This window comes from Amphiprion ocellaris, chromosome 18, assembly GCF_022539595.1.
Source record: "Amphiprion ocellaris isolate individual 3 ecotype Okinawa chromosome 18, ASM2253959v1, whole genome shotgun sequence".
Taxonomy (NCBI): Eukaryota; Metazoa; Chordata; class Actinopteri; family Pomacentridae; genus Amphiprion; species Amphiprion ocellaris.
The window spans coordinates 20261226-20282048 of NC_072783.1; the positions used below are offsets into that span (position 1 = coordinate 20261226).

Consider the following 20823-nt stretch of genomic DNA (forward strand, 5'->3'; position numbering starts at 1 on the left):
GGAATACTTGGTTAAACCAACCTTTTAGGTCAACATTCAAAGATTTAAGGTGGAATATTCCTTTAAACCAACCTAAATTTCATGTTTTGATCATTATCAAGTGAGAAACCTCAATCCAGACTCCTCATAATGACGTTTGAGATTTATGCTGCTGTTATTTGTTTAGTCCAGACTAAATGACAGAAATCCACAACTGTAATTTTATTTCAGGACTCGGTTATTAAATGTCAAAACAATCCATGTGACTCTAAAAACTCAACAGCTGTACAAACTCTAAGATTAAACTTTCCACAAGGATCCAGAATAAGTTGGACTTCTACATGAGAGCTTCAATTATTCTTCATCTACTTCCTGAAAAGTTTGGTCAATAAAAAAGACAAAAACTAATATTTTCAGTTGAACTAAAGACAGACTTTGTGATTTTTCTGCTCACGTGTTGTTGTAAACTTACTCTTTCAAATAAATATCCGCCTAACCCCCTGGAAACCAGCGTTTGTCCTGTTTTTGTGTTGCTCCTCGGTGACCCTAGACAGCCGGGTTGTAATGTTTTTGGAGCAACACACCATACTATGACGTTTTTACAATGATGGTTCTACTATGGAACCAGTTTGACATGTTCAGGCATTCTTTGTGTGAAAACTCAGAGATTTCGGGTATCAGAAGGTGGTTTTCAACTTTCTTTGTTAACTTTCTGCCTCAACTTTAAATTTCCTTCACTAACCCAGCCCTCTGGACTTCCAGTAAGCTGTGTTCCTATTGGCTGTCCAGGTGGCTGCTTGGTGTTATCAGGAACACCTGAGCAGCTCAGTGTCTTCCTGCTTTATTTAGCTGCAGACAAACATTTCCTCTGCTTCTATTCACCACTAAACTGGGTTTGGCTCTGTTGCTTTAGTTTGTTCTTTAAGGCGTTGGTTTGCAGCTTCCAGCAGTAAAATCGTCTTTAATGTGTTTCTTGGTGTGTTTTAGGGCTTTGTACCGGATAGTTGTCTTGGTAAATGTGGTTCTTTAGCCACAGTTAGCACATGGTGCTAATGTGTGCAGTGATTAGTGGATTTGGTGCAGCTGAGTTGTGTCTTTATCTTGGCTGTAGTGAGTCTTTAGAGGTTTTTGGTCAGACACATTCTGTATTCTTGTTTGTGAAGCAACGCTGGTTGTCCAGAAGGTAAGAGTTCCTGTCCTGATTCTCTGTTCTCAGAGGTTCTCTGGTAGGCTGCAGGAGACTTTAGCATTTGGGTTGTGCTAGTTTGGTTTTTGTACGGTTTCATTTGTACGACTATCTTGAGGCCCCTCCATGTGGTTTAGTGAGGTTTTCTGGAACAGTTCTACAAAGCAACCTGCAGCAGAAGAGACTTTGAGAGTTTTTAGGAAGTTCTGGAGACCAGACTTTAGAGCAGCAGAAACATTTGTCAGCAGTTTGAGCAGGAGAAGGTGAGCTTCAGAGTAGAAATGAGATGGAAACCTTCTTGACCCGTGTGGTGAGGTCCTGTACCAAGAGTTTGAGCAGGTTGTGAAGAGTCTGTAGTTCTTTGGTCTGAAAGCACAAGAAGAGTCGACTCATTAAAGGAGAAAACAGGAGATATTGTTGGTTCTTCTGTCGCTCTGCAGTTTCCTTAGACTGAATATCAAGTTTATATTTTAAATGATTTCCCATGTGAGCCCAAGAAGACTTCAATAAACTCCCTCCATCCCCTGGACACATTTAATTACGATGTTAAAATTTTTTTTTTTTAAATATGTTTTTGAGGTTTAATCATAGTTTTAGCATAGTTTTTTCTCTTTGCTTGTTTAGTTTTGTCATCTGTGTGAAAGGTGCTAAACAAATAAAGTTGAATTGATAAACTGAATAATTGACTAACTCATGATTGTGACAACAGAAGTATTTTCATTGTGATTTAAGAGTTTGTTTCATTTTTAAGGTTGGGATTAAAATCTTGACAGGAAAAAAAATTAAATAAACTACATAAAAAAGAAGCAATTAAATCAAAGGAAAAAAAAAAACATTTAATACAATAAAACTTTTAAAAAGAAAATTAAATATCAAATACAATTAAATGATATTAAACAGACAAAATATGTGAGTTCCGGCGAGCAGGCAATGGAGTAGACGTGTGCCCAGTTGGCTCCGCACAGAAACACATATAAGTCTTTTTATTTGGCGTCGTGAGAAAAACTGAAGCCTTACGTACCATCTGTGACATCCGAGGAAACGGGTGATTTCTTTGAAAATGGCAAATAACTTGCGAAAATACAAATTTACACCGGGCAACAAAACTACAGAGGAGACGAGCCCCGAGAAAGCTAACAAAGCACCCGGGCCTACACATCCTGTAGGCGACTCAATCAGCAAAATGTCAGGAAAAGGTGAACTTCAAGGTCTAAAAACTGAGTTGCTGTCATTCATGAAGATCGAAATGACTGAACTTTTTCAAAGAGAGGTGACAAAGGTGATTACGCACGAAATCGAGGGCATTAAAGCGGAGCTACAGTCAGTGAAAACCGAGATAGCTAACAGCGCAGTAGCCCTTCGCATCGACATGGAGACAGTCAAAACTACGGTTGTAGAGATGGAGGGGGCGCTTTCTGTACACTCAGATGACATAACAACACTGCAAACCAAAGTCCAAACGCTGGAGAAAATCGTGGAGTCTCTGCGTGAGAAACATGTGGACTTGGAAGGGCGCAGTCGGAGATCAAACATCCGAATACTGAATGTGGCTGAGAGCTCCCCGTGTACGCCTGTTGCTGTATCCAAGCTAATCCGTGACGTGCTAAAGCTGGACAGGGATGTACTGGTGGACAGATCACATCGCTCCTTACAGGGGAAGAGAGCTGATGGCAAACCCAGACCGATCATAGCCAAACTGCACTACCCTCAAGACTGCGTCGACATCCTCCGCCGTGCACGAGAATCAGACCCACTGCAGCGCAACGGCTCGACCATCCTCATCTTCCCTGACTATCCACCAAGTGTCGCCCGCGCAAGGATGGCCTTTAACGACGTGAAAAAGTCGCTGCGAGGTCGAGAGGGAGTGCGCTATGGGCTCCTTTACCCAGCCCGGCTGCGCATCTCCCATGACGGCAAGGATATGATCTTCAACGACCCAGCTAAAGCCCAAGCGTATGTACGTGAAAAAATGTAAGGAGTGACTAGGCTTACTACAACAAACGGTAAAGCCTCGCACTACGCAAATAACACTATCTTTTTCAAACGATAATCTTGAACTGCTAAGCACAATGTTGTATATTGGAAAGTTAATTGTGTTGTTAAGTTAACAAGTGCTGAAGCAGGGTTTTCCTATATCCCTGAGTAAATTCAGGTAATTACATATTTTTATAGGATGTGTTACAGTAGTCAATCATAAAAAGACTAATGGACTAGGCCGCCAAAATATATATATATATATTTTTTTTTCTTTATTACTGTGCATTCTAAAAGACTTATCTTAATTCTAAATGCACATGGAGCCACCTGTAAAGCTAGAACTCTAAACAAACACATAGGCTATGCTAATGTGTGGATTTTTCTCTCAAGGGTTGTTCTATCACCATGTTCTTGCTGGTGATTTTGGGGGTTTAGCGCCTGTTGCACCAAAATTTGTTTTAAGATCATTGTTTGTACTTTCTAAGCTGATTATTATTGACCTCTCTGTGTTTTTTAACCCAACCAAATATTACTCTTGTCACTATGTGTCCCAGTCCACATGGCTAGATCACCGTTGAATACTCAGTCCGGCCTCTGCCAGGTAAACTTTGTTTGCTGGAATGTTAAATCTCTTAACAAGCCGGCAAAACGTAGGAGGGTGTTTTCCCACCTGGAGAGGATGAACGCTGACATCGTCTTTCTCCAAGAAACTCACCTAACTACACATGACCACTCAAAGCTTCGATGCAATTGGGTAGGACAATTTTTTCATTCGAACTTTCACTCCAAATCTAGGGGAACAGCTATACTCATTAAAAAGAACATCTCTTTCACCCTTGGTAATGTTGAAGCTGACTCTAACGGTCGGTACATAATTGTGGTGGGCAGGCTAAATAACACCCCTGTTGTCTTGGCAAACATTTATGCCCCTAACTGGGATGATAGTGCTTTTTTTACGAGACTATTTTCTCAAATACCAAATATTGATTCACATCACCTCATCCTGGGAGGCGATATCAACTGTGTCTTATCACCATCACAAGACCGCAGCTCATCTAAAACAGTACAACCAAATCGAACAGAGCAAACAGTTAATAAGCTTCTAAAAACTTATGGGATGAACGATGTTTGGAGATCTAAAAACCCAGGCCGAAGATGCTACTCTTTCTACTCGCCAGTACATAAGACTTTCTCCCGAATAGACTATTTTTTTATAGATAATACTTTGCTTCCACTTGTAAATAAATGTGAATATCACGCAATAGTAATATCAGACCATGCACCACTATCGATGATCCTGAACATGCCCTCAAACATCAAATACCGACCGTGGAGATTTAACACTCTTCTGCTTTCTGATGCAGAATTTGTCAAATTTATATCAAAGGAAATAGATGAGTATTTGGTGCGAAATAGAACTCCAGACATATCGTCTGGATTAATCTGGGAATCACTAAAGGCATATCTTAGAGGCCAAATCATAGCTTATAATGTCAGAATAAAAAAAGCTCAACATGAACGCCTCAGAAAGATTGAAAGTGATATTTTAAGACTGGACAATGCCTTGGCTCGCTCTTTTTCATCTGAAATATTTAAAGAACGCCTGGCTCTTCAAACTGAATTTAACTTAATAACCACAAAACATGCAGAAAACCTCTTAAATAAATCCAAACATAAAGTATATGAACATGGGGAGAAAATTGGGAAAATCCTGGCCCATCAACTACGACAACAACAGGCTGTTCAGTCAATTCTTGAAATTAATAATGAACAAGGTGAGAAACTAACAGATCCTATAGACATAAATAACGAGTTCAGTAAATATTACTCGGAACTATATACCTCTGAATCGTGTGGTAATGAAAAACAATTTGAGACCTTTTTCACAAAATTTACCCTTCCAACTATTAGTGAGCAATCGGCAGTAGATGTAGAAAGACCACTGTCTGAACAAGAAATTATGAAAGCTATTGCCTCCATGCAGAGTGGAAAGGCTCCCGGACCTGACGGCTTCCCAACCGAATTTTTTAAAACATTTTCTAAAGAGCTGTCCCCTATTTTACTTTCTGTTTATGATGAATCATCTCGATCTGGTGTCTTTCCAGAAACAATGAGGCAGGCGGTCATATCTTTAATTCATAAAAAGGGCAAAAGTAAATTGAAATGTAGCTCATATCGACCAATTTCATTGTTAAATGTAGACAATAAAATATTTGCCAAAATTTTAGCAACCCGCTTAGAGCTAATTGTCCCTTCAATAGTATCCAATGACCAAACAGGATTTATCAAAAACCGATATTCATTTTATAACATCCGCAGGCTTTTGGATATCCTGCATAGTCCCACTCCACCAGATACAGCGGAAGTGGTCTTATCACTTGATGCTGAGAAAGCGTTCGATCGTGTGGAGTGGGACTACCTTTTCTATACTCTTAGAAGGTTCGGTTTTGGTGTAAAGTTTATATCTTGGATCCGTATGATATACTCCGCCCCTCTAGCTGCAGTCCGTACAAACCATAATCGGTCAAATTTTTTCAAACTAGAACGGGGCACACGGCAAGGGTGCCCATTATCCCCTCTATTATTTTCATTGGTAATGGAGCCCCTAGCAACTGCAATACGTAGCGAACCTTCCATTAAAGGCATCCAAAGAGGGGACTCAGAGCACAAAACCTCGCTGTATGCTGACGACACCCTCTTGTATATATCGGACCCACTCCGGAGCCTTCCTAAACTATCCGATGTTCTTGAGAGCTTCGGAAGGATATCAGGCTATAAGGTAAACATGCAAAAGAGTGAGCTAATGCCTATAAACTCTGTGGCTAAACAAATCATGCCGAGCCAATTCCCATTCAAAATAAGTCAAGATAAATTTAAATACTTAGGTGTATGGATAACAAAAAACTACAAGCACATGTACAAAACAAACTTTATCCCATTATTAGACTCCATGAAACAGGACCTCGAACGATGGAACACACTCCCATTATCATTGGGAGGTAGAATAAATATTGTTAAAATGAATATCTTACCTAAATTTTTGTACATTTTTCAATGCGTACCTATATTTTTAACAAATGCCTTTTTCTCCCTTATTGACAAATCTATATCTTCATTCATATGGAATGGGAAAACTGCACGCATCTCTAAAAGTGTGTTACAGAGGCATAGAGAGCAAGGGGGTTTTTCACTCCCAAATTTCCAATTCTATTATTGGGCATCCAACATCCGAGCAATGCTATTTTGGTGCTCCCCCTGTTGCAGCCCTGAATGGTTAAAACTGGAAAATATGTCGTGCAGTTTTACCTCCCTTCACTCTTTGATGACTTCAGAACTACCTCTGTCTCAACCGATGTGCAAATTCTCTGCAAACCCAATTGTCAAACACTCATTCAAGATATGGTGTCAATTCAGAAGGCGTTTTGCTTTAAACGATATGTCAATCAATGGTCCTATTGCACATAACCATATGTTTGCTCCTTCCATGATAGACGATTGCTTCTCAACCTGGGCTACGCGTGGCCCAAGGACACTGAAAGACTTGTTTATTGATGGACAGTATGCCTCGTTTCAACAACTAAAAACAAAATTTGAAATCCCTAACTCTCAATTCTTCAGGTATCTTCAATTACGCAGCTATATGTCAACCACGCTCAATCACTTCCCATCACGGCCCCCCGACTCTCTTCTTGAAACAATGTTAAATATAAACCCGCTTTCTAAGGGTGTCATTGGGAAAATATATACTTCTATCATTTCTTACAATGTACAGCCACTTGCACATACCAGAAGAAAATGGGAAGAAGAGCTTGAAATTGTAATATCTGAGGATGAGTGGCAATCTGCAGTGAATAATATATACTCATCTTCAATTTGCCTAAGACACAAGGTAATTCAACTTAAAATTGTTCATAGATTGCATTGGTCAAAAGTTAAACTAGCAAAATTCAAACCGGATATAGACCTAAATTGTGACCGCTGTGAAATTGAGCAAGCATCATTATCACACGTTCTGGTTTTGCTCAAAATTGGCACCCCTCTGGCAATCAATTTTCAAATTCCTCTCTAGCGCATTAAAGATCAATATTGAACCAGAGGCCAAAATTGTAATATTCGGCATTATGCCTGAATCTACCAACTCAAATAAAAAACAAAAGGAAGTAATAGCCTTTACTACGCTAATTGCCCGCAGGCTCATTCTCCTTAATTGGAAAGAAAAACATCCACCATCTTTTAGAATGTGGCTCACCGATTTCCTACACCATCTAGCCTTGGAAAAAATAAGAAATTCCGTCAGAGGGAACACTGAAAAATTCTTCAAAATCTGGCGTCCTATTTTGGACCAGATCCAAGAAGTGGATCCGTCACTCATTACAGAAGAGTAAATAATAAACTATTTACTTTCACACGTTAATCAACAGCAGAGAGATAAGAGACATTGTATTATTATTATTATTTTTTTTTATTTTTTTTTTTTTTTTTCTTTTTATTATTATTATTATTATTTGTATTTTATAATATATATATATATGTATTTTATTTTTTGACTGGTGCAACAGTGTGGGGGGGGAGGGATTTGGGGTTATGTTAAAAGAAAAAAAAAAAAAAAAAAAAAAACGGAATTGTATTGTACTATTTCTCTGTCATACTGAATCTTCAATAAAAACACATTGAACAAAAAAAAACAGACAAAATATTTAATTAGATAATTAAACAGAAGATACAAAACATGTAATTATTAAATTAAAGTTTATTAAACAAAATATTAAACATTAAAGATGAAATATTTTAGATAATTAAACATTAAAAAATACAGTTAAACAAGAAGAATATTAAACATTTAAAAAAATACAAAACATTTAATTAGATTATTAAACCTTTAAAAAGACGAAACATTTAATTAAAAAAATAAATGTTTAATTAGAAAATTAAATCTTAAAGACAATAAAACTTTAAATAGGAATTAAACAGAAAATACAATGAAGCATTTAAAAAGAAAATTAAACATTAAAAGGTGGTAAAACATTTAAAAAGAAAAACCTTAAAGATTTAATCGAAAAATTAAACATTGGGAAAGAAAAGGAAATTTTTCAAACAAGCCGAATAAACATTTGAAAAAACAAACGTTAAAAAGACAAAACATTTGGAAATCAAATCAGACATTAGAAAAGAATAAAAGGTGAGAAACAAGCAAAACTAAACATTTAAGAAGAATCAAACTAAAGACAAAACATTTGAAAAGACGCCAGTTAGACTTTAGAAGATCAAATTAAACAGAAGAGACAATAAAATGATCAAAAGGAGCAAAAACAGATTAAGGTCTTAAAGTGTTTTCTAGTCTGAAATAAAAACATCAGGTTGTTTCTTCAAACATTTCCTCTTTATATGTTCTTGGTTTGATTGTGGACAGATTTACTAAGAACTCATTTAAGAAAACTGCTTTCCAGATAAATTCTACTAGTAGTTGAAGGCATCGATCAAACTAATGTTACCTTCTGATCTCCACAAACTTCACTGTTCAGTGAAGAGAATCAAAATTTGTTGAGGATTTCTAAAAAACCCACAGGTGAAGGTCTGACAAGAACTCAGATTGATGGTCTAAATGTGAAATCAAGACCCATGGTCACAAGTTTAAGGCTTCTGTTAACCAGAAAGTTCAAACTAACAGAGAAGTACTGAGAAAGTTTTAAAACTTCAGTCCTCAGACTGTCTGAAGGTTCAAACTAACAGAGAAGTACTGAGAAACTTTTAAGATTTCAGTCCTCAGACTGTCTGAAGGTTCAAACTAACAGAGAAGTACTCAGGAACTTAGAGGATATCAGTCCTTGGGCTGTCTGAAAGTTAAATCTAACAGAGAACTACTGTGGGACTTAGAAAATTTCAGCCCTCAGACTGTCCGAAGGTTCAAACTAACAGAGAAGTACTCAGGAACTTAGAGGATATCAGTCCTTGGGCTGTCTGAAAGTTAAATCTAACAGAGAACTACTGTGGGACTTAGAAAATTTCAGCCCTCAGACTGTCTGAAGGTTCAAACTAACAGAGAACTACTGTGGGACTTAGAAAATTTCAGCCCTCAGACTGTGTGAAAGCTCAGGTCCTGAGGACTCGGGAGGTGTGGAGGCTTGGAAAGTCTTGGAACTGAGGGTTCCACCCTCCAGCACAAAGGCTGAAGTCCAACCCCCTGAGAAAAACGGTCGAGTCGAGACTCGAGTTAAAAAAAAAAAACTCGGAAATGACAAAAAATAGATGATAAATGCGCAAAAAAAAGAAGTTTTAGTATCTGAGCGAGTAGCTCAGGGGGATAAGAGGAGTGCCTACAGAGTGGAGGGTCGCAGGTTCAAGACCCACCACCGGCATCTTTCTTTGTTTGTCTTTGTCAGGATTTTGAGAAAATTTAAGAAGTGTCTGGTCTTGAACCAGCGACCTGCAGCTCCATAGGCAAATCCTTAACTCACTGAGCTACAGATCAGATGAAAAGAAATAATTTCGTCGTCCCTTTGACATCGTAGTTTCCGAAGTGACCACATGGGTGGAGCCAAGGCGGAGTCTGGGTGGAGTCAGGGCGGAGAGTAGGCGGGGAGGTGGGTGGCGGCCTCCCCCCCCCACTCCCCCCCCACCTCCCCGCCAACTCCCCGCCCTGACTCCACCCAGACTCCCCCACCGCCCACCACACCTTCCCCCGCCCGACGAGTTCTTCGAGTCTCCACGAGTTCTTCGAGTCTCGACAGGTTTCCCGAGTTTCTGGAGTTTCCACCAGGTCGGAGGCAGAACAAGTTGTCATGAAGAGGTGTTGAAGTCGGTCAGGATGGAGTGACTTTTTACAGCGACTAGAAGGAAGACGACTAGAAGAGCAGGTCTTTAACCACCATCCATAAAATCCATGGAGTCGCTCCAGAGAAATTAAGGGAGGTCAACTTTTATCAACCTCCATCCAGATGTTCAACTTGATATCTTTGACATTTTTAGCACCACAAACCTTTAGTATCACACTTCATTATCATTTATTAGGACTTTAATGGAATCCACCAGCAGATTTAGTTTTTGTTGACAAACTTTATTCTTGTCGTGGGACTGCAGTATTTAAAACTCTTCCTTCTATTTGACCTCATGTTTATTAGTTTTAGTTTAGAAAGTTATTTTAGTTGTCCATTAGTCTCTTAAAAACCAAATAATAAATTGGATTGGAGGTTTTAATTTCTTACTTTGTCATATTTTAGATATGACAAAAAAAATATAAAGCATCTTGAGACAATTTGACCTGTAATTGGCGTTATATAAATAAAACTGAATTAAAATTGTATGTCTTGTAATGTTGGAGTAATTCAGCCATATATGTTGGAAAACACATTTTCTTTGTCCATTAATCTGTTGATTGTTTTCTCCACTAATTCATTTATTGTTTTGGTTTATAAAATGTCAAACCCAAATATATTAAGTTTACTGTCATAAAAACCAAAAAGATTTTCATTCATGATGCAGGAATCAGGCAGTTTTTCACTTTTTATCTTAGTTTAGTCAGAAAGATAGTTGATAATGTGTGAATTGTTGCAGCTTGTGAGCCGCAGAAGGTTTTAATCTTTGGGGCCGAGTGTCAAAAAACATTTAGAAACCAACATCAACAAAATCCTCAACAAATATTTGAACATCATTTGCATGATAATGTCAAATTAAAGGACATTTATTTCCAACGTAAATGTGTGATATTCATCCTCTGGAGCTTTCTCTTCACATCGTCTTCCACCTGGACTGGTTTGGTCGGGAGCATGTGCAACAAACATTTGAAAAACTGCACTTTAACATCAATGAATGACACTGAAGTTTAATCTCTACATAAATGAGACTGAGTCTGGATGTGCTGCTCTGTCATTAACTCCTAAGTTTAGGGAAAATTTAAACAAAAGAAGACAGTTCAGATAAGACGTGAGAATGAGCTTATTTTGAACAAACATCTCAGACTTTCTGAGCTTCAGCAAATCTAGCAAGATATTTTAACAACAAGCAACTCAAGAGATCCGAGGTTGGAGAGAGTTAGCTTTAGCTGAGCCAAAGAACATGTGGGATGCTAACCTAGCAAACATTTCAGACTTTTCTCTGTGAATTCTGAGAAATAATTTCCTATTTTATGACAGAGCTACACATCTTAATTCAGTCTCATTAAAACAGACTCTAATTCAGTGTCATCCATCCATATTAAAGTGCAGTTACCCAAAATGTTTGTTGCATGAGCTCCAACAAAACCTGTCCAGGTAGAAGGCCACTTTGACAAACAGGAAGTGGAAGATTCCAAGCAGATTTATAGAAGGGGGAACCAGACTGTACTAAGTGTGGTCAAGTATAGAGGGGTGTTTTGTGGGTTTTTAAGGCTGATAATGATTATTAGTGAGACATTTGGAGTATATTCATTTGGATATTCATTTGCAATAAATGAAAGTATTTAAAATCTTGGACTTAAACTTACAAGAACACAAACTTTAACAGAAAACTTTGTTGATACGTTTTTGTTTTGTTTACAGATGTTAAGTTAAAGGAGTTTTATTCGTGACGTATAACCAATCAAATCACTCCAGAAGACAGAGCGACCACAGGTAGATAAAGGTTCAGAGCCAAAGTAGCGCCATTTTTAAATTGATTTATTACCGTAAATCGGTAAAAAACAAAATACTGATAATCAGTAAATCAGTCAGCCCAGAATGACTACAATTCTACAATGTATGTCTCTTTCCTTTGACTTGTTATATGTACAATATACGATGTATATGATGGCGTTTTTTTCATACCAAAGGCTATACTATGATGTTTTCTAAGAGACATACGATGCTACTGTGTTTGTTCTGGCCCTGGGCCACTGCACTCCTCCTCTGTTGTTTTCTGGATTGTACTCAGCTGCATGCCTTCGTCCACCCGGCCTCCGTTGACTCATCCCGCCTGCCGTCTCTGGAGCTGAAGCTGGATTGGAACAGACCAAAGTACAGTCCAGTCATGATGCCAGCTGCCTCTCAAAAGGCTCCTTCATCTGGCAGGTGGCGGCACTTCTTCTGAGGGGAAGCTGAGCTGGCCCGGCAGAACTTTGGAGATGTGTTCCAGTGGTTGATGGATGTGTGGGGAGATAGAGAGGGACCTTTGAATTGTTCAGAAAGAAAAACAGGAAACCCATTGATAGTTTTAGTTTAGGATGCTACTGCGGTGTGTTTTTGGGTTTTAAGAGGTGAACAGGAAGAGTGTTTTTCGTATTGATTATCTTTTACTTTGTTCCTGGTTGGAATGCCCATCAATGTCAACATGAAGTTCACTTTTAGTTCTGTTTATTTATTTTTATTTTACTAACACCCATTTGCTTTTAACCCCCTCACATGTTGTGTTGTTGTAAACTTACTCTTTCAAATAAATACTCGTCTAACCCTCTGGAAACCAGCGTTTGGACTGTTTTTGTGTTGCTCCTCACCTACTTCAGACAGTATGGACAAAACAATGTTTTGTGGACTAAAGGCTATACTATGACGTTTTTAGAGCGACATGCTATACTATGACATTTTGTTGAACGACATGCTATACTATGACGTTTTTTAGGTGACATGCTATACTATGACGTTTTTTAGGTGACATGCTATACTATGACATTTTGTTGAATGACATGCTATACTATGACGTTTTTAGAGCAACATGCTATACTATGACGTTTTTAGACCAAAAGCTATACAATGACGTTTTTTGAGCGACATGCTATACTATGACGTTTTTTGGGTGACATGCTATACTGTGATGTTTTTTGGACGACATGCTATACTCTGACGTTTTTAAAGCGACATGCTATACTATGACGTTTTTAAAGCGACATGCTATACTATGACATTTTTAAAGCGACATGCTATACTATGACGTTTTTAAAGCGACATGCTATACGATGACGTTTTTTTGGACCAAAGGCTATACTATGAAATTTTTAGAGCGACATGCTATACTATGATGTTTTTTGGACGACATGCTATGCTGTGACGTTTTGTTGGACCAAAGGCTATACAATGACATTTTTAGAGTGACATGCTATACAATGACGTTTTTTGAGCGACATGCTATATTATGATGTTTTCTGAGCGACATGCTATACTCTGACATTTTTAGAGCGACATGCTACACTATGACGTTTTTTGAGCCACATGCTATACTATGACGTTTTTTGGGCGAAATGCTATACTATGACTTTTTTGAGCGACATGCTATACGATGACTTTTTTTGGGGGACATGCTATACTATGACGTTTTTAGAGAGACATACTATACGATGACGTTTTTTGGGCAACATGCTATACTATGACTTTTTTGAGCCACATGCTATACTATGAGATTTTTTTACACAGCACTTATGCAAAAAAAAGATTACCTTCAAATGCTCCACTGTCTTTAAAGACAGCTTTTCCAAGTAGATGGAAGAATTCTCGTCTGGGGCCTCCAAGGTCTTCTGCATCCTCATTGGTGTCTTCATCGCTGGCAAAAGTGACATACAGCATGTCTGTGCTGTCAGCGAATCTACGCCTGCTAAACTGTCGGAGGGCAGTTGTCCACACATTCCCTCGGCTCATGTAGATTGGTCTGTAGGCTGTTGTGACCACCCTCTCACTATGTGCCCATACTATTCCTATGATTTCTTCTTTGGTCAAAGTTCTCGCAGACCTTCAAAACAAAAATACTAAATATACATTTTGACAAACCTGATGCTGCTTTTAAAACATTCAACACATCTGAATTATATGCTATATGCGGAAATTCAGTGATGTGGAGGCTTTTGTATCACACAGAATGTAAATATATGCCATCCAAGGAAAAAAAAAATCCACATCACTGTTTACATAAACCTACTTTGACCAATGTTGAACTTCAAAATTAATAAAAAAAATTAATTCTATCAAGTGCGTCTTTAAGTAATCCTAGGCTTAATTCAATTTGCCAACAGGTATCCTGATTTGCACAAAACATATCAACCTGTTCTCATTTCCAGTGTGTCCTACATTACGTTATTTGGCCACATATGACAGCTTTACTTACCGATCTTAGTGACGTGGTGGTCGCGGCAAAGCTTGAAGTACGTGAGGGTCCGGCCAGAGGTATCTGTGGTGTGGAAACCTGAAACAAAGGGCCATATTTTAAATGTCAGATGTGGCGGAAAAGCCCCTGTCCCTAACACAGGGTAGGTAGACTGGTTAAAGACTGGGCAAAAGTAATTATCCAATTTTAAGTAGTTAATTACTTACGAACCTATAAAACACTGTTTCGGTTAATATCTCTTTCTACATTGTGTCTCAAGTCACTATACTTAAATCACTTCAAATAACTACACTTAATGTTGGCTTATCAATAAATGAATCAATTTCAAGATGACTTAGAAGTGGATCAGGGTTGATTTATTTTACAGATGGAAATAAAGATCTCTCATTAATCACTAAAGGTTTGCGGTATAAAAACATACATATTACAACATATTAAATATATTTAATACCAACATATTTAAGATCTAACTATATGTAGTTTAACTCCTAGACTTGCGGCCTAAAGTGGAGGAATTTTAGACTTGTAAAGACCAGGTAAACCTTAGCTGGCAATCAAGCTAACGTTAGCTACTTGTAAATTACATTTTAACATGTTAATCACAGCCCAGCATGGTCACTGCTGCTACTGGTACCCACTAAGCAGTGATTAAATGAGCTTACGTTTTTCAAACACAGCAATAGGAAATCTTTAATGTGAATCACATAACCTTTGCTAGCATCACACTGACGAAAGGTAACGTTAGCCTGTCGGTATGGCTAATTAAGTTAACAGTAACTCTGTCCAGAATGAGTTAATGAGTTGAAATTCAACCGCTTCACTTACCGTTTGTGGTGTGGACTAAAGTGCAGCCCGTACACCGGCCATAACCGCCCTCTCGTGTTGGTCTGATTGGAGCGAGCCCGCCATGTCTGCTTCTTCCCCTAGCATCACCCTGAGCCGCAGTCGGAGGTGTGGGCGGGGCTTCGTGATCTGAGGCTGCGGCAAGGGGCGTGGAAGACAGGCGTTAACCTGCCTAATTTGTATAATTTCTAAACATTTAGCTTTACACTTGGCGAATGATTTAAGATTTAGATTTAGATTTAACATTTAGATTTAGATTCAACATTTAGATTTAGATTTAGATTTAACATTTAGATTTAGCATTTAGATTTAGATTTATTGAAACATGAGCTATATATACGGTGGCCGAGAGGTGCAAACCAAATTTACATCATGCAAAACACTTTTACAACCTCCAAGACAAATTTACAAGCGATAAACACTTTTACAAGTCCAAAAACACTTTTACAAATCCAAAATCCAAATTTACATAATGCAAAACTCTTTTACAACCTCCAAGACAAATTTACAAGCGACAAAACACTCATACAACCTCCAAGACAAATTTACAAGCGACAAAACACTTTTACAAGTCCGAAAACACTTTTACAAATCCAAATTTAACCGGAAAGGGAATGTCCCAACTCCGGAGTATAACCGGAAGTGACAACAGGAGCGGCTAATGCGCTCTGTCGGTCTGATCTGCGACATTTAAACACTCTAAAGACCGACCACACGAAAACCAAAACCGCGTCAATCGGTTCATATGTTACCCACAAAACGGGCAAAACATCACCGTGGTATACTGAGATTTAATATCATTGTTTTAAATGTTATACCAAGGCTTGTTCCAAGTTAAATGTACAAGTATACTGTGGACAGTAATTATTACAATGTTATATTGTTGTTATACGGTTTCTCCAGTAGAGGGCGCACGAGCGTAATGTTACCTACTGAATGTTACTGTTGTGAGAGAACCACAGAAGAAGCGGTACCTAAAAGATATGTGCTTGGTGATTGTGCACGAGCTTCAGTAAAAACAACTGAACTAAACTTGAGATGTTGTGCAAAGTTATTTGGGCCACGATGCAACAATCACCCGCTCGCTTGGTTCACCTTTAACAACAACGAAAAGTTGCATTAGCCGCTCCTGTTGTCACTTCCGGTTATACCCCGGAGTTGGGACATTCCCTTTCCGGTTAAATTTGGATTTGTAAAAGTGTTTTCGGACTTGTAGAAGTGTTTTGTCGCTTGTAAATTTGTCTTGGAGGTTGTAAAAGTGTTTTGCATTATGTTTTGCATTATGTAAATTTGGTTTGCACCTCTCGGCCACCGTGTTTACTATATATATATATATATATATATATATATATATATATATATATATATATATATAAAAATATTTTTTTTTACCTTTGGGGTTTCCTTAAATGACAACAAACCAGCCTCACCTGACTGTAAAAAGCTGATTTCTGCTCTCAGTGTTAACAATAAAAACAAACCAGCTGTGGTCTCACTGACCTTGTAGGTACTTTCTGTCAGCTTGCTCACATCATCCGGACCCCGAGACATGACTGCAGGTTGTTTCTTCAGCCCAGAAATAGAAAAAAAAAAGCTTGAACAATTCAAAAAAAGAATAATAAAAAACAAAACAAAAAGAGAAATAAGAAATCTGGTGTGTGGTATTAATCCAGATGCTCTCTCAGTCTCGGTAGTAAATCCCAGAGCCGCTGCTGCTCCCAGACTCCGCTCATGTGGCCACAGAGACGCTCAGCACCACGGAGGAGGAGCCATGTATCCAAAAGCTTTTTTTATGCAGGAATGCCCTCTCACTAGACAGAATATGGACATAAAACAATAATATTTCCCAAAACTGCATAGAGATGTGTGAGAAACTGAGGCAGAGCTCAATGCAAAACGTTTTCCATAGTTAAAAGGCCTCTCAAAATAACTGCCCCAGTTATTCCACTTTGTTCCAACACCGGCAAGGAGCAAAGAGAAATTCCAATCTGAAAACAGACGTCTTTGCTCTCCATCACACAAACAGACTTCCACACAGGTCTGTGAATACAGTAGTAAGTTTTATTCAAACTTTTTCTCAACGACAAAAGACAAGTGTCACAGTGATTTGACAAAGGAATAAAAGAAAATGTAAAAAATGAAAAGTGCTCGAATACAATCCGACTTGTTCCTCTCGTAGTAAAGAAACCAAACAGCTGCAGTGCTACTATGATGTTAAGTCGCACTCGTGGCGAGAAATCAAAGATGCATAGGAGACCTGACGACGCCTCTCTGAAGGCTCCAGCTGTTACTGCATGACCAAACAGAAGTAACACGTTCTACAGAAAAGTGACCACAAACAGCACAGAACATGCTGATTTCCAAAACAACAAAACTGCATGTTAGTTTGAACATCACAGGTATTAAAAATTAGACAAGAATCATGTAGAAATTAGAAACTTGTGTTGGGAAAAATGAATTTTTTGGCCTGTCGATGATGATGTGACAGCAGCAAAGGGATTTTAACAGGGTAGCATCATTAGAGTGAGGTGTGCAGTGTTTCAAACAGGCTTCAATTTGCACAAATACTTAGAAATGCAGCTTTTAATTACCAAACACCTGATCTTCTTGTAGTTACAAAGAAAAATAAATAAGTCAATAAATAAATAGTTGGTTTTTTTAAACTTACATCTGGAAGCTTTTGCTGCTCAGTTTTTTTTTTATTTTTCACAGTCGTTTGACGTGACATCTGAAACTTTATCAGCCTTCCAACTAAAAATCAGTAGTTCATCCTCCTTGTTCTCGTTTTTCTTTTTCAGCTTGTTTTATTTGACTGATAGAAAAAGAAAACAGAGTGCAAATGCTTTATTTCACAAGAGGGAATCATTTATCGCAGAGAAATAAAATTGAAAAAAAATTGGAAATGGAACTTTTATCTTTTAACTGACATCAAGAAATATTTCTAAATTTTAGGAAATATGTTTATTTGCTTGAATACCGAGTTAAATGAAAAGAAAAAAAGCTTTCATTGCTGTATGCTTAAATCCTGGAATCAAACAGTAGTTCACTTTTAATCTCCATCCTATTTCACTGGAAATGGTTATGTTATATAAGTGGAAAGGAAAAAGGCTGATGGGTACAAATTGTACATATTTCTACTGAGTTATTGAATTTTTTTTTTTTCACACAAGTCAAATACATCCGTCCATATGGATGCAAATGCCGGAGTCGGATCCAAAACTCAGAACTTCGTTACAACTCGATGTCTGACATCAACTTTAAGTTGAAATACTTTAAAAGAAAACTGTCATATTTTCTTGCTTCCATGTAATTGTCAGCTTGAAACAAACTTTTGAAATATTACGAGCAAATATTTACAAGAAGGAAATGTGCATTAGGCTTGTTTCCATCACCTGCTTTGGTAAGAATAAACTCTGGTGTGTAGTGATGTTAGACGGTGGCAGTAAAGACTGAGTTATTATGACTGGAATAAACACAGTAGAAGAAGATGGAATCAAAACCAGTTGTTTGCCAACTGCAAACTCCAAAACAAAACAAACAAAAAAAAGAAGAAGAATTAAAACAGTTGAAAAAGAAACAAACCAAATCGGTCACAATCTTTAAGAAAAAATGGAGAAAACTCTTCAGGAATTGTTTTCAGTTGGTAAAGTTGTAATTGTTCGTTCATGTCAGCTGCTGTTGGTTTTATTTTATGCTGTCTGGACACGAAGACAAGGAAAGAAGCAAAACAGCTGATTGTAAGTTAAATGTTTGTTTCAACACAACTAATTCGATGAAGGTGTTTAAATAATGGGATTCTTTCAATAACAAAGTGCATTAGCTCTTTATTGAAATGATCAAATAAAAATAATTTCGTCGTCCCTTTGACATCGTAGTTTCCGAAGTGACCACATGGATGGAGCCAAGGCGGAGTCTGGGTGGAGTCAGGGCGGAGAGTAGGCGGGGAGGTGGCGGGGGAGTAGAGGGGGGGAGGCCACACACCCACCTCCCCGCCTACTCTCCACCCTGACTCCACCCAGACTCCCCCACCGCCCACCACAACCTTCCCCCGCCCGACGAGTTCTTCGAGTCTCCACGAGTTCTTCGAGTCTCGACAGGTTTTCCCGAGTTTCTGGAGTTTCCACCAGGTCGGAGGCAGAACAAGTTGTCCAAGAAGAGGTGTTGAAGTCGGCCAGGATGGAGTGACTTTTTAACAGCGACTAGAAGGAAGAGCACTAGAAGAGCAGGTCTTTAACCACCATCCATAAAATCCATGGAGTCGCTCCAGAGAAATGAAGGGAGGTCAACTTTTATCAACCTCCATCCAGATGTTCAACTTGATATCTTTACTTTGACATTTTTAGCACCACAAACCTTTAGTATCACACTTTATTATCCTTTATTAGGACTTTAATGGAATCCACCAGCAGATTTAGTTTGTGTTGACAAACTTTATTCTTGTCGTGGGACTGCAGTATTTAAAACTCTTCCTTCTATTTGACCTCATGTTTATTAGTTTTAGTTTAGAAAGTTATTTTAGTTGTCCATTAGTCTCTTAAAAACCAAATAATAAATTGGATTGGAGGTTTTAATTTCTTACTTTGTCATGTTTTCGATATGACAAAAAAAATATAAAGCATCTTGAGACAATTTGACCTGTAATTGGCGTTATATAAATGAAATTGAATTAAAATTGTATGTCTTGTAATGTTGGAGTAATTCAGCCATATATGCTGGAAAACACACTTTTTGTGTCCATTAATCTGTTGATTGTTTTCTTCAGTAATTCATTTATTGTTTTGGTTTATAAAATGTCAAACCCAAATGTATTAAGTTTACTGTCATAAAAACCAAAAAGATTTACATTCATGATGCAGGAATCAGGCAGTTTTTCACTTTTTATCTTAGTTTAGTCAGAAAGATAGTTAATAATGTGTGAATTGTTGCAGCTTGTGAGCCGCAGAAGGTTTTAATCTTTGGGGCCGAGTGTCAAAAAACATTTAGAAACCAACATCAACAAAACACTCAACAAATATTTGAACATCATTTGCATGATAATGTCAAATTAAAGGACATTTATTTCCAACGTAAATGTGTGATATTCATCCTCTGGAGCTTTCTCTTCACATCGTCTTCCACCTGGACTGGTTTGGTCGGGAGCATGTGCAACAAACATTTGAAAAACTGCACTTTAACATCAATGAATGACACTGAAGTTTAATCTCTACATAAATGAGACTGAATCTGGATGTGCTGCTCTGTCATTAACTCCTTTAAGTTTAGGGAAAGTTTAAACAAAAGAAGACAGTTCAGAGAAGACTTGAGAATGAGCTTATTTTCTAACAAACATCTCAGACTTTCTGAGCTTCAGCAAATCTAGCAAGATATTTTAACAACAAGCAACTCAAGAGATCCAGAAGTTGGAGAGAGTTAGCTTTAGCTGAGCCAAAGAACATGTGGGACGCTAACCTAGCAAACATTTCAGACTTTTCTCTGTGAATTCTGAGAAATAATTTCCTATTTAATGACAGAGCTACACATCTTAACTCAGTCTCATTAAAACAGACTCTAATTCAGTGTCATCCATCCATATTAAAGTGCAGTTACCCAAAATGTTTGTTGCATGAGCTCCAACAAAACCTGTCCAGGTAGAAGGCCACTTTGACAAACAGGAAGTGGAAGATTCCAAGCAGATTTATAGAAGGGGGAACCGGACTGTACTAAGTGTGGTCGAGTATAGAGGGGTGTTTTGTGGGTTTTAAGGCTGATAATGATTATTAGTGAAACATTTAGAGTATAGTCATTTGGATATTCATTTG

General features: G+C 38.0%; 1 long non-coding RNA gene across 1 annotated transcript; it reads right to left on the reverse strand.

The window, feature by feature from the left end:
- Window positions 1-384: 384 nt before the first annotated feature.
- On the reverse strand, window positions 385-16699 carry LOC129347473 (uncharacterized). Its single transcript, XR_008599599.1, has 5 exons — window positions 16526-16699; window positions 15008-15160; window positions 14183-14260; window positions 13521-13810; window positions 385-1531 (listed from the first exon to the last, which is right to left on the reverse strand). It is a non-coding gene; the product is annotated as an uncharacterized LOC129347473 (long non-coding RNA).
- Window positions 16700-20823: the final 4124 nt, after the last annotated feature.